Raw genomic sequence first — 11328 nt, 5'->3', positions numbered from 1 at the left:
GCAGCTCTTACAAATTTCCCTGCCAATATATTAGTTCCCTTCTAATTTAGGTGCAATTTGTCCTTCCTGTACAGGTCACTTCTACCCCAAAAGAGATTCCAATGATCCAAAAATATGAATCCTTCTCCCATACACCAGCTCCTCAGCCATGCATTCATCTTCTCTGTCCTCCTATTCCTGCCCTCACTAGCTCGTAGCACCGGGAGTAATCCAGATATTACTACTCTTGAGGACCTCCTTTTTAAATTTCTGCCTAACTCTCTGTAATCTCCCTTCAGAATCTCAACCTTCCCTTCCAATGTCGTTGGTTCCAATGTGGACAATGACCTCTTGCTGGCCCCCGTGAGAACATTCTGCATCCTCTCTGAGGCATCCTTGATCCTGGCACCAGGGAAGCTACACACCATTGTGCTTTTTCACTGCTGGCCACAGAAATATCTGTTTGTACCTCAGACTAGAGAATCACCTAACACAATTGATCTCTTGGAACCCGACATACTCCTCGTTGCATTAGAGCCAGTCTTATTACCAGAAACTTGGCTGTTTGTGCTACATTCCCCAGAGAATCCATCACCCCCTGCAATTTCCAAAACAGCATACCTGTTTGAAATGGGTATATCCACAAAAGACTCCTGCACTAGCTGCCTACCTCTCTTATCTTTCCTGGAGTTAACCTTCTTTTGTGACTGTATTTGAGACTTTCCCCGCTTCCAATAATTGCCATCCATCACATACTGTTGCTGTTGCAAATTCCTCATTGCTTCTAACTGTCTCTCCAACCGATCCACTTGATCTGATAAGATTCTCAGCCAACAGCATTTATGGCAGATATAATCTGCAGTAATCCTTAAACTTTCTTTAAACTCCCACATCTGACAAGAAGTACATATTAAATCCATTTTTGCTCCTTCACAATCTACTGACCCAGAAAGTAACACTGTCTTAATGCTCACAAACACTTCCCCAGGTTAAATTTGTAGTTATAGCTTATGTTTTAAGTTTAATAAGAGACATAGCTCCAAAAACATATAATCAAGAAAGAACCCACTCTACTCACTACTGCAGATTCTCTGAAGGCCACACTTAAAAACAACGATTAACTTATCTGATTCTGTGCTGCAAACTTCACCCAACAGTTCCTCCAAGATTAGTTGTGAATTTCACTGTTTGATAATTTTCCCAGATGCACTCTGATGTCCAGTGATACATGAATTCAAACATCAAATGCAGTAACTGTGCAGGTTCTCTCTCTCTCTCTCTCTCTCTCTCTCTCTCTCTCCTTCAATGACCTCACTGTGTGCTTCCTTTGTCTGTTCTTCTTCCTTTTAATACTGCTGCTGTTTTGACTTTTTTTCCCCAAAGTTCCATAACAATGCAACAGGAAATAAAACAATAATTGCTGCTCCTGGAATTCGAGGAAATCACCTCCAGCACCTAAAATACCTCAAAATAGGAGCAGCTATTACAGCCAGAATTTTTTCCCATCCTCCATCTTGGATTATAATGAAGGACTCCAAAACGGCAGACAATAGAATGCCTGTACATTGACTTTTGATGTAGTAGATTGAATTATGATGTATGCAGAACACATCATATTTCCTAAGTGCAGTAGGAGAGCAGTTTGTCCTATACTTACAATTGAAGGTGAATAGAAAGAAGATTCACACTCTTGTGCAGCTTATGAGATCTTGGATATTGTGGCCCACAAGTCACCTGTGATCACTTCAAAGATTACTATGATCATGTTGCAATGACCAATTGCATGGCCAAGATTACTTGTGACTAGGAATTATATTCAACACTGTTGCTCACTGTGTACAGTTCATAAGTAACGTTCTGTGTTTACAGGGGACATACGTCTTGAGCCTGTATTGTGTCAGTAGCTGATTCATGCGATTGCCCTTGAAGGGGCTCACATCGCTCATGAATAAAGTTTGTTTCTTCAAACAAAAAGAAAATTGCTCCTCCCACTTGTGGTGTGGTGGCAGCCATTTTTCTTTTTCATTGTAATTTGGACAGTGATAGAAAGCAACACACTTGATGCTTCATAGAATGAGTGACTTATTTATTTTAGTGCATCTTCAAACCTTAATACCTTAATGCTCCATTCCTGCTTGCACTTCTGGTTGACCCCATCATTTCCAAGCTCCCACACGCTTCTGCGCAATTATGTTAGTTCAATCTTTTTCTCCTAACTCTACCTACTGAGCACCAGGCTTACAGCTTACTTATGGAGATAGTGAGGTGTGCAGGTGCTGAAGATCAGAGCTGACAGTGTGTTGCTGGAAAAGCACAGCAAGTCAGGCAGCAACCGAGCAGCAGGAAAATTGACATTTTGGGCCGGAGTATTGATTTTCCTGCTGCTTGGATGCTGCCTGACCTGCTTTGCTTTTCCAGCAACACACCACAGCTGTGTTTCCTGATTAGATTAGATTCCCTACAGTGTGGTAACATGCCCTTCGACCCAATAAGTCTACACTGACCCTCCAAAGAGCAACCCACCCGCTTCTGTCTAATGCACCTAACACTATGGGCAATTTAGCATGGCCAATTCACCTGACCTGCACATCTTTGGACTGTGTGAGAAAACCGGAGCACCAGGAGGAAACCCATGCAGACATGGGGAGAATGTGCAAACTCCACACAGACAGTTGCCCAAGGATGGAATTGAACCTAGGACCCTGGTGCTGTGAGGCAGTAGTGGTAACCACTAAGCCACTGTGATGCCAAGTGTCATGATGCACTGTCCTCCTTCATGGTCACCACCACCCAGTGACTCCCCACTTCCACATTAACCCATGCCTTCCAAAGCTTTATTTGTTTCTCACCCTTATATGTTGAGTTGTCTCCATTCACGATCTGCACCTCAGCATGCTGCCTCCGTTCTTCATTCACAATTGTCTTCACTAACTTGCCCACAACAATAGTTGCCTCAATAACCCCTTGACTTTCAGAGAAAGTTGCCTCAACAACCTTCTGACTCTCCCCTGTGGACTTCCTGTTAATCTCTAGTCTGCTTTAACTGTTCCTGCAGGATTGACAATGGCCCACTTGCTAATTGTAATGATATGGATTCCCTGACCTTCTCTGGCCAAGCGCCTGGCTGACTGTCATAGCAAACATTGAACCCAAGCACAGATATCAGAATATAGAACCCCCTGACTGATAATGGTCCCTTGGACTTGACTGAAGTCTACCCCCTTGGCCTATTCAATATGACTATTTGATTGCAGTGATGCAATATGTTTCCTTGTAAGCTGCTGACACATTCTGTAGTTGTGAGATTGCTGTGACTCTGTGCCATACAGTAACATGTCCAATCTCTTAACTGATCATTACTGGCAAATGTGGCAGACTGCCTGACATTGTATCCATGCTGAAAGACAAGGCAAACTACTGTGTGGCTGTCAGTTCTTAATGAAATGTGCAATGTGCTAAACGTCAAGGCAAGGCAAGACAGAGATGCTGTGAGCATCCAAATAGGAACAAATAGAGTGAGCACTATGAAAACAAGTGAAGACTGTGGATGTGCACATTGCTCTAGTGCATAAGGTGGATGCCTGATCTTGTGTGCAAAGTGGTCAGCCAGCAGACCATTGCAATACAAGATGTTGGTGAGCAGTATTGGATTGATGAACTTTACAGTGATTTGGAGATGTGTCATAATCTTCAAGTACATAGAAACATAGAAACTAAAGCAGGTATAGGCCGTTTGGCCCTTCAGTTTTGCTCTGTCGTTCAATATGATCATGCCTAATCCTTATCTCAAATCCATTTCCTACTTTCTTTGATGCCTTTAATATCGCTTTTTTGAATGAACTCTGCAAAATGGCCTCCAAGCCTTCAATAGTGTAAATTTCCCAGGTTGACCATCTTGAGAACAGAAATATCCCATTATGAATGAAAAAACAATTCATCATTTCCATTTTAAATTATCTATTCCATATCCTGAGACTATGACTCTTAGTTCTAGACTCCTGAACTGGAGAAGGTATCCTCCTTGTATTTAGTCTGACCAGTCCTCCGAGAACTTTATGCATTTCAATTAGGTCCCCTCTCTTTCTTCTAAAGTGTAGTGAATAGAGGGCCAGTCAAACCAATCTCTCCGCATAAAACAATCCTTTCATCGCAGGTATCAGCTTCATGAGACATCGCAATATTCCCTTTATGGTAACTTTTAGATCAAAACTGCACACAACATGCTAGGTACAGTCTCACCAAGACCCTGTTAATTAGAATAAATATTCCTACTTCTGAATTCTTATTCTCTAGCAATGAAAGTCTATGGACCATTTGCCTTCCTACCTGCCTTGACTTTGATGCTGGGAATAGTTACAATCTAATTTCCCTCTGCCATCTTGGAGAATAGCAAATTTCACGTAAATCAGATGAGGATAAGTAAGAATGAGATGTTAATTCAAGATTCACATTTTGTATTAAAACCGTGGGTTGGAAAACTGACTGATTTGTGATGATGAGAATCTCACTTTTTCGTTCTCACCATATTTTCACGAGTGACTCATGACTGACCACATTATTCAGAGGTTGGAAAGACATCAATATCCCAATATTTCCACTTTAAGGTTCATTTTATACCATCCCTTCTGAGTGGTTATCTCTTTGAAATAATTGTTTCTGTCTCGCTGTGTCAAAGGACACTCAGTTCAATTTTATTTCCTAATCGTTTACTCTGTTCTTTCTAAAATATTGAATTATCCATTTCAATCTTTCCTTTGCCCTTATTTAGATGTACATAAACTCATTTCCAAACATCCCCTTATCACTGACTTACCAGTACAGACTGAAACTAAGAAACTAAATCCTCCTTAAATCACTGATATAGAAATACAAATCAAAATTAAAGCTATACCTGGATCTGTTTATTTTAGAACCCAGGGTTTCAAAATAATAATAATAATAATAATAATAAAAATAGCACATCATGAAGATGCACCACATTGTTATGATAATCCTCCCAGCGATGTTTTGCTGATATCCCACTAGTTTAGCGGTAGTCTTTTTCCAGTTTTTAATTTCACGCGATAATTTAAACTGCCATGTTTAAGTGGAACTGTTGTATGAAAAGGCACAATATAAAATAGACAGCACTTTATGTCTGGTTTTGCTGCATGTAATTGAGAATGTTGACTCAGGATTCTTAATTTGGAGAAAGAATTTATCCTGTGGCACTAATGTTCTGTCCTTTGGTAATGTAAAACCAAAGGAAAAGGATATTGCTCTTACAAATTATGCTTCTGATGTATTTTTCTATTACTGCTGTTATTGTGCTGCCTCAACACCAATGCTTATCATACAAATGGAATTACATCCAGCTGCTAGCATGCAATATGCTGTATCTGGTTTAACATGAGACTCTCCTCTTTAGTCCACCAGGTTGATTTTCTTCTCATCACTAGGCCAAATCGGCTCTGCAGATCTCTGCTGAATTAGGATATGACAACAATCTTCTCAGATGTACCTTGCACCATTAATGTGCAATAATAAAGATTTGTCTCATAACATAGTGGCAAGTGGTGTTAACTTATTTAGTTGCAATGTTCAATATTAGAGACCTGATTATTTTTCAGATAAGTATTTAACAAGACCATTCACGCAGACATTTAATAGTGGAATTTGAGAACCCTACAGGAGAGGACCATGTGGCAAGATTTCACAAGGCAGTCAGTTGTTAGAAGCTATTGAAACCTGGTAAGGAATTTACAGCAGAGAGCATGAGATACTCTATGGAGCTGGGGCACTAGCCACACCCAAATAGTTACAGATTGCATTGGGTACTATCATCTTTAAGACTGGTCCTAAGTCAGGGATCAGCCAGACAGTGAATGATCATTGGAGATTCTGTTGGTAAAGTTGAAATCACTGGGGGAGGCAAAAGGAAATGTTAAAACTAAAAACCTGACAAAGCTAAAAGTAAGCAATCCTTATAGCTCAGATTAAGCCTCAATGCCATAGTGATCAGACATCACAAGGCACAGCCACATTAAGGGATATCAAGGGTCACATCAATAACTTAACATGAGGACGTTAATCTGAGAACACCACAAAGCAAGAGCTAATCAATACAGTGACAAATTTGATGTCAAAGTTTGCAAAGTACATCAGGAGAAGACAGTCAGTAGATTGCGACCACAGAAAAAAAGGCAGAAGATTCATTACTTAAACTGCAGTGCAGGCAGGTAGTGTTTATTTAAACTGCATACAATGGGACTTATCCTGGAAATACTGGGAAGCAATCAGTATTATTAATAGCAGTACCACAGACATTGGGGATTATCTGGGGAAAGGAGGAAGTGAAGGCTGCGGATGCTGGAGTTTCAGAGTCAAAACGTGTGGTGCTGGAAAGGCAGCATCTGAGGAGTAGGAAAGTGAATGTTTCGGGCTGAACATCAACTTTACTGCTCCTCAGATGCTGCCTGACTTATTGTGTTTTTTGACTCATTATCTAGGGAAAGCCACGAATGATGAGGGTGTAGGAGGTATACAGCACTTCAGGATAAATTATAATATCAGTAACTCCGCAGCATACAGATGTCATACAGTAGTGAAATTATATCTACCTCACAAACAAATTTCTTTTACTTTAGCGAATGACAGCAAGAGTCCAATTGTTAAATTCAAGAAACTATTGGTCGCAGATCAGCCAGTTAGGGAAGAATAGGTAAAATATATTTTGTTAACAGAAGAATCAGTCAAAGGATAGCCAATGAAAGATTTTATAAAACATCCTTGACTCGTGGCAGAGGGAAGATCCTTAACAGGAGATGTGATTCATTTAGATTAGTCATGTTGACATTGGAAATTTGTCATATAGTGTCAGTTAGATGAAAAGAAGTGAATTTGTAGAGTTGGCACAAATATTTTCCACTCTTATCGACACTGAATAGAGTTCAGACTGCAAGAATCCTCAAAGTTTGTGACTAAACACAAATAATGAGGGAGCAAATGAGCAGTATATCACACTTGAGCTTATTGAAGAATCCGTGACTGATAAACACAGACTGCGATACAGCAGGTTGAACAGAAAGTGATGACAAACATAAGCCTGATGTCAAATACTGCAATAATAACACATCAAGCAAAATAGTTTCTTCCTCTATCTGCCCATGCAGAATCATCAGAACCAGACACAGAGATCACATAAAAAGAGAAACAATCCTCAAGTAAAAAGACTGAGGATGAACACATCAGTTTCACTAACAATGCATTCACAGAATAAATGAAAGGATATTACTGAACAAGTTACAATAATGAATCTACACACTTTCAACAAGACTTTCGAGATGGATTTTGAATAAAAATCTCCTCATACAGATTGTGGTGCCTATATGCTCAAGGAAGATACCACTAAGATAGGACAACCAATGCACACAGATTCAGGACACAGCCAAAAAGAATTTCCCTCACTTAGAGACTCAGGATATCACAAAAAATGGAAAAAAAAATGCTAGATTTCAAGATCCAGGATGCTGCCAAAAAGGGGGAAAAAACCAGTTCCAGCGAGCCAGGATCTTGCAAAAAAAAAGCAAAACAAGGCAGCTGTAATCTGTGAAGCAAATATATGAGATCAAAGGTCCTACAAATATTGCACTTGAACAACTGCCTGTTTCAGCTGAATAAATGATCTCAGTGAAGGATTTCCAAAAAGTAAACTGTCTTCCAATTCAATATAGACCTCACACAGTTAAGAACTGTATCAAAATCAATGGTCTTCAACCTAAATATCTACCAATCTTCTAAGTCCATAGAGAATTAGTCCGGGGAAATGTGAAACTTCCAGATCATCTGAGGTAAGGGAGAGATGGGGTAATTGTATACACAAATGTATAATAATAATTGCCTTATGTTTCAGTACTAACTGCTTAAGTCTTAAGAACAAGAGGTATTTTTCTCAGCACTAAGATGTGGTACCAGTTACTTTGGCAAGTTATGTATAACTATAGAGACTATCAAGTCAGAGATGATGTGACTGTCTTGATAAGGGCCTCTTGCTATATTGCTATTCCTCCACTTCAAGACTGTATCACATCATCAGATAGGATGGAGCTTCATGCTGCTTCAGCCTGAACGCTTTCAGAACCATTACCTGATACACTATCTTCCTACAAGTTGTTTTTCCCATATTTAACATTTTAGATGCAAGTTGCTAACTGATTTTTCATTTACCACAACTCACCTTCTGCAAGTCTTTGACTTCACAAATTCGGGAGGTTTAGAGGCCCTACAATTCTTCCAGAATGCATTCTGTTCAGACTCACAAGGTTGGTACATCATTGAGTCATGGACGATTGACCTTGATTCTGATTCTCTGTAAATGATTTTCCAGTTGGAAGATATTTTATTTCTCAGATTTCCTTTGGGGAAGTGGAGTAGGCTGAAAACATGGAGCAGAGTGGGGATGGTTTTTGGACTGTGGACCAGTGTGAGCAGTCAGCAACTTACAAGCCCTGTCATACCAGGTGTGGAAACCCACTTACAGCCCGTAGCAGCCTGGAATACATCTCAATAGGGTCTGGGATTTGATATATATAGTTTCACAGATTGTGGGGATGTTTTTATTCCACAGCATTAACACAAACTCTCACTATTTGTTATTTGTCTACTGCTTTATAAAGTGAATGCATTATTTTGGTCTCCTGTGGTTAAGTTCTTCTTCCACTCTCAGAATTTGACAAATAATCTTCCACAATTCTGCTTTCAGCACGTTTGAATAATGTCCCCAAAAGTCAAATCTTACTTGGATTATAATAATGCTGACAATGGCTCATCAGTAATCCTAAGAATAATTTTGTCTTACGAAATCTGCTTTCAAACTCTATGGTAATGGACCTATACATGTTGGTAGAGATGAAAAAAAGGAAAGAAGATTCACCAGGATGCTGAAATCTTCTATTAAATCTTGCTCTTTCAAGAATTTTGTCTGTTTTCAGTCTGAATTATTTATCAAAGCTGTTAAAAATTCTTGATAAGTGTCTTGTTTAGAAATATGTAACATTAGCAGCTAGAGGACATATTGAATACGCTCATCTATCTGCTTGTTCAGCTTGAGATTTGGCATTTATTGTTTCAACAAGTTTGTATCTTAAGAGCCGTCTTCCCCAAGATGTCTAATCTTTTACACTGTTTGGACCAATTCTGATATCAAACTTTTGGGTTGTGTGAAAAACGCACATAATACGTTATAATAATTTTGGAATACGGATTTTAAAGTGAAAGTAGAATAGATTTAAGAGTTCAGTGCCGGTGAAAGCTGATGTTTTCAAGAGTTCAGAGAATATTTTGCAACACTGAACTAAAGACAATTTTGAAGGACACATGTGATTTAACTTAAATACTTGGTAGGGTTTTAGTGGTGTTAATTGCTGAAGTGTTTGCAGAGTCAACCTCTTTTGACATACAGAGGAAACAAACTAGGTCTACCCATATATTTCAGTTCAGAGTCAGTTTTCAGTTTAGGAGTCTCCAAACATTGAGATTTGCAATCAAGTTTTCACACTATGGGAACTGGAAAGAGATTAGGTAATTGCACATATTCAATGACCAACCACCAAAGTAACCAACTGCAAAATTAAACCTATGCTCTGTCTAGCCAGGCTTCAGTGTGGTTCTGATTTGTCCAGTATTAGCCCTAGCAGGGAATGCAAGAGTAGCATTTTTCTCATTCCATTTCTTCTTAACATAGTTATTTATTCTCATTATTCCATAGCTGTTTTAAGTTTTGCAGCATCCAAATGATTCTCAATTGTATCTTCCATAAAGATTTAATGATTCCGTAACAGATAAGTACTGATGGGTTTTAAAGATTCTAAACCTGCATTAAATCAATGTTGTTTTAATTCCCTTGTCTTAAAGTCTCTTTTAAACTCTGTGGGGTAGTAATCTAGTAGCACTTTCTTTTTCTCTCAGCTTTTAAGCTCTGTATTATAGTGATGCTGTAGCATTTTCTTCTACCAATGATTTAAATTCTTGATTGTGATATTGCTGTGATATTTTGCTTTCCCCAACCTCTCAATTCTGCTTAATTGCAAAATTGAATCTCTGAGTTACTTGTTGGAGATGTCTGGCATTTGTTTTAGCGATTAAAATGATAGTTTTCTGGCTTTTGGAGATTTCCCACTTTCCGCAGCCAGGATGTAGGTGTCCCACTTCTTTACCGGCAAAATGAATGTATAACACCTTCCATGGTTTACTATACAATGCATGTTCCCACTGCGATTATTTTTTAAAATACATGTCTGAAGCCTATTAAAGAAAAAACTTTCTACTGAAATCACAGTTTAAATTATGAATGTCCCAGTCTTATCCAATCTTTAAATTCTTCTTACCACATTCTTCTGGTAGACTCTGAGTTCAAAATCTTTTAAATAGCTATTTTGTTACATTAAATGTATTCAGTGATATCTTCAATGCTGTGTATTTGGTATAAAGTAACTCTATGATTCTCACTTTGCTTACTGTAGCTCTGACCTATCAAGGCTGTTTATAATAGCAGTGATGCTCAATCTAAATGGTAAGTACTTCTTTTCATCTTCAATCTTTCCCAGCTTGACCCACTACACACCATTTTAAAGTCTCATCATCTTGTCCATAGGAACTTCTAATTTCACTGACAGAGCTCCGAACAGCTCCCATGATCCTTCTTCCCTAAGGACTCTGACACAGCTTAATTGGGCTATTCTTTATTTTCTTACTGGCCCATGCTGTTTATGCTGCACATCTTACCGAGTCTGAGGTGAAGGTTCATTTATTCTAGAATGTTGTTTTTGTCCTTTGGCTGCTTCTGTGCGTGCTGTTGACTACTTGTCTGTTTACCCACTTACAGCTGCTGACCAACTGAATACATAATTCAGTCATGTTCTTACAATGCTAAGCTCACTTTTCTTCTGAAATTATTTTCCTCCAGGTTTAACTGGATTTTTTTCAACACTGCTACTTTGAGGTATTTAGACAAAGATCACACCACTGATCACCATGCCATATGCTGTAGTGCAAAAAAACTGTTGGCTTCTGGTTGGGTAGTTGTTGCCATCAAACTTCCATTCTAATCTCAACCTAAAGGCCTTTCGATTTAGCAGTGGTACAGGGTAAATCACAATTAAAAAGAGACACTTGTTTTAACACCAAGATGTAGTTGGTTGCATGAAAACTATAGGTACAAGTTATATTGACTATGTTGAGAAAATTTCAAAGGCTATCAAGAAACTCAGATTATACATTTGCCTCCATTGATACCATGTTAGATTGCTATTTCTCAATGTAAGGATTGTATATTATCACATTGAGTGGAGCTTAATGCAGCTTCATATTAAG

The sequence above is a fragment of the Hemiscyllium ocellatum genome, chromosome 15 (genome assembly GCF_020745735.1).
Source record: "Hemiscyllium ocellatum isolate sHemOce1 chromosome 15, sHemOce1.pat.X.cur, whole genome shotgun sequence".
NCBI lineage: Eukaryota > Metazoa > Chordata > Chondrichthyes > Orectolobiformes > Hemiscylliidae > Hemiscyllium > Hemiscyllium ocellatum.
Note: the sequence above shows the minus strand (reverse complement) of the source record.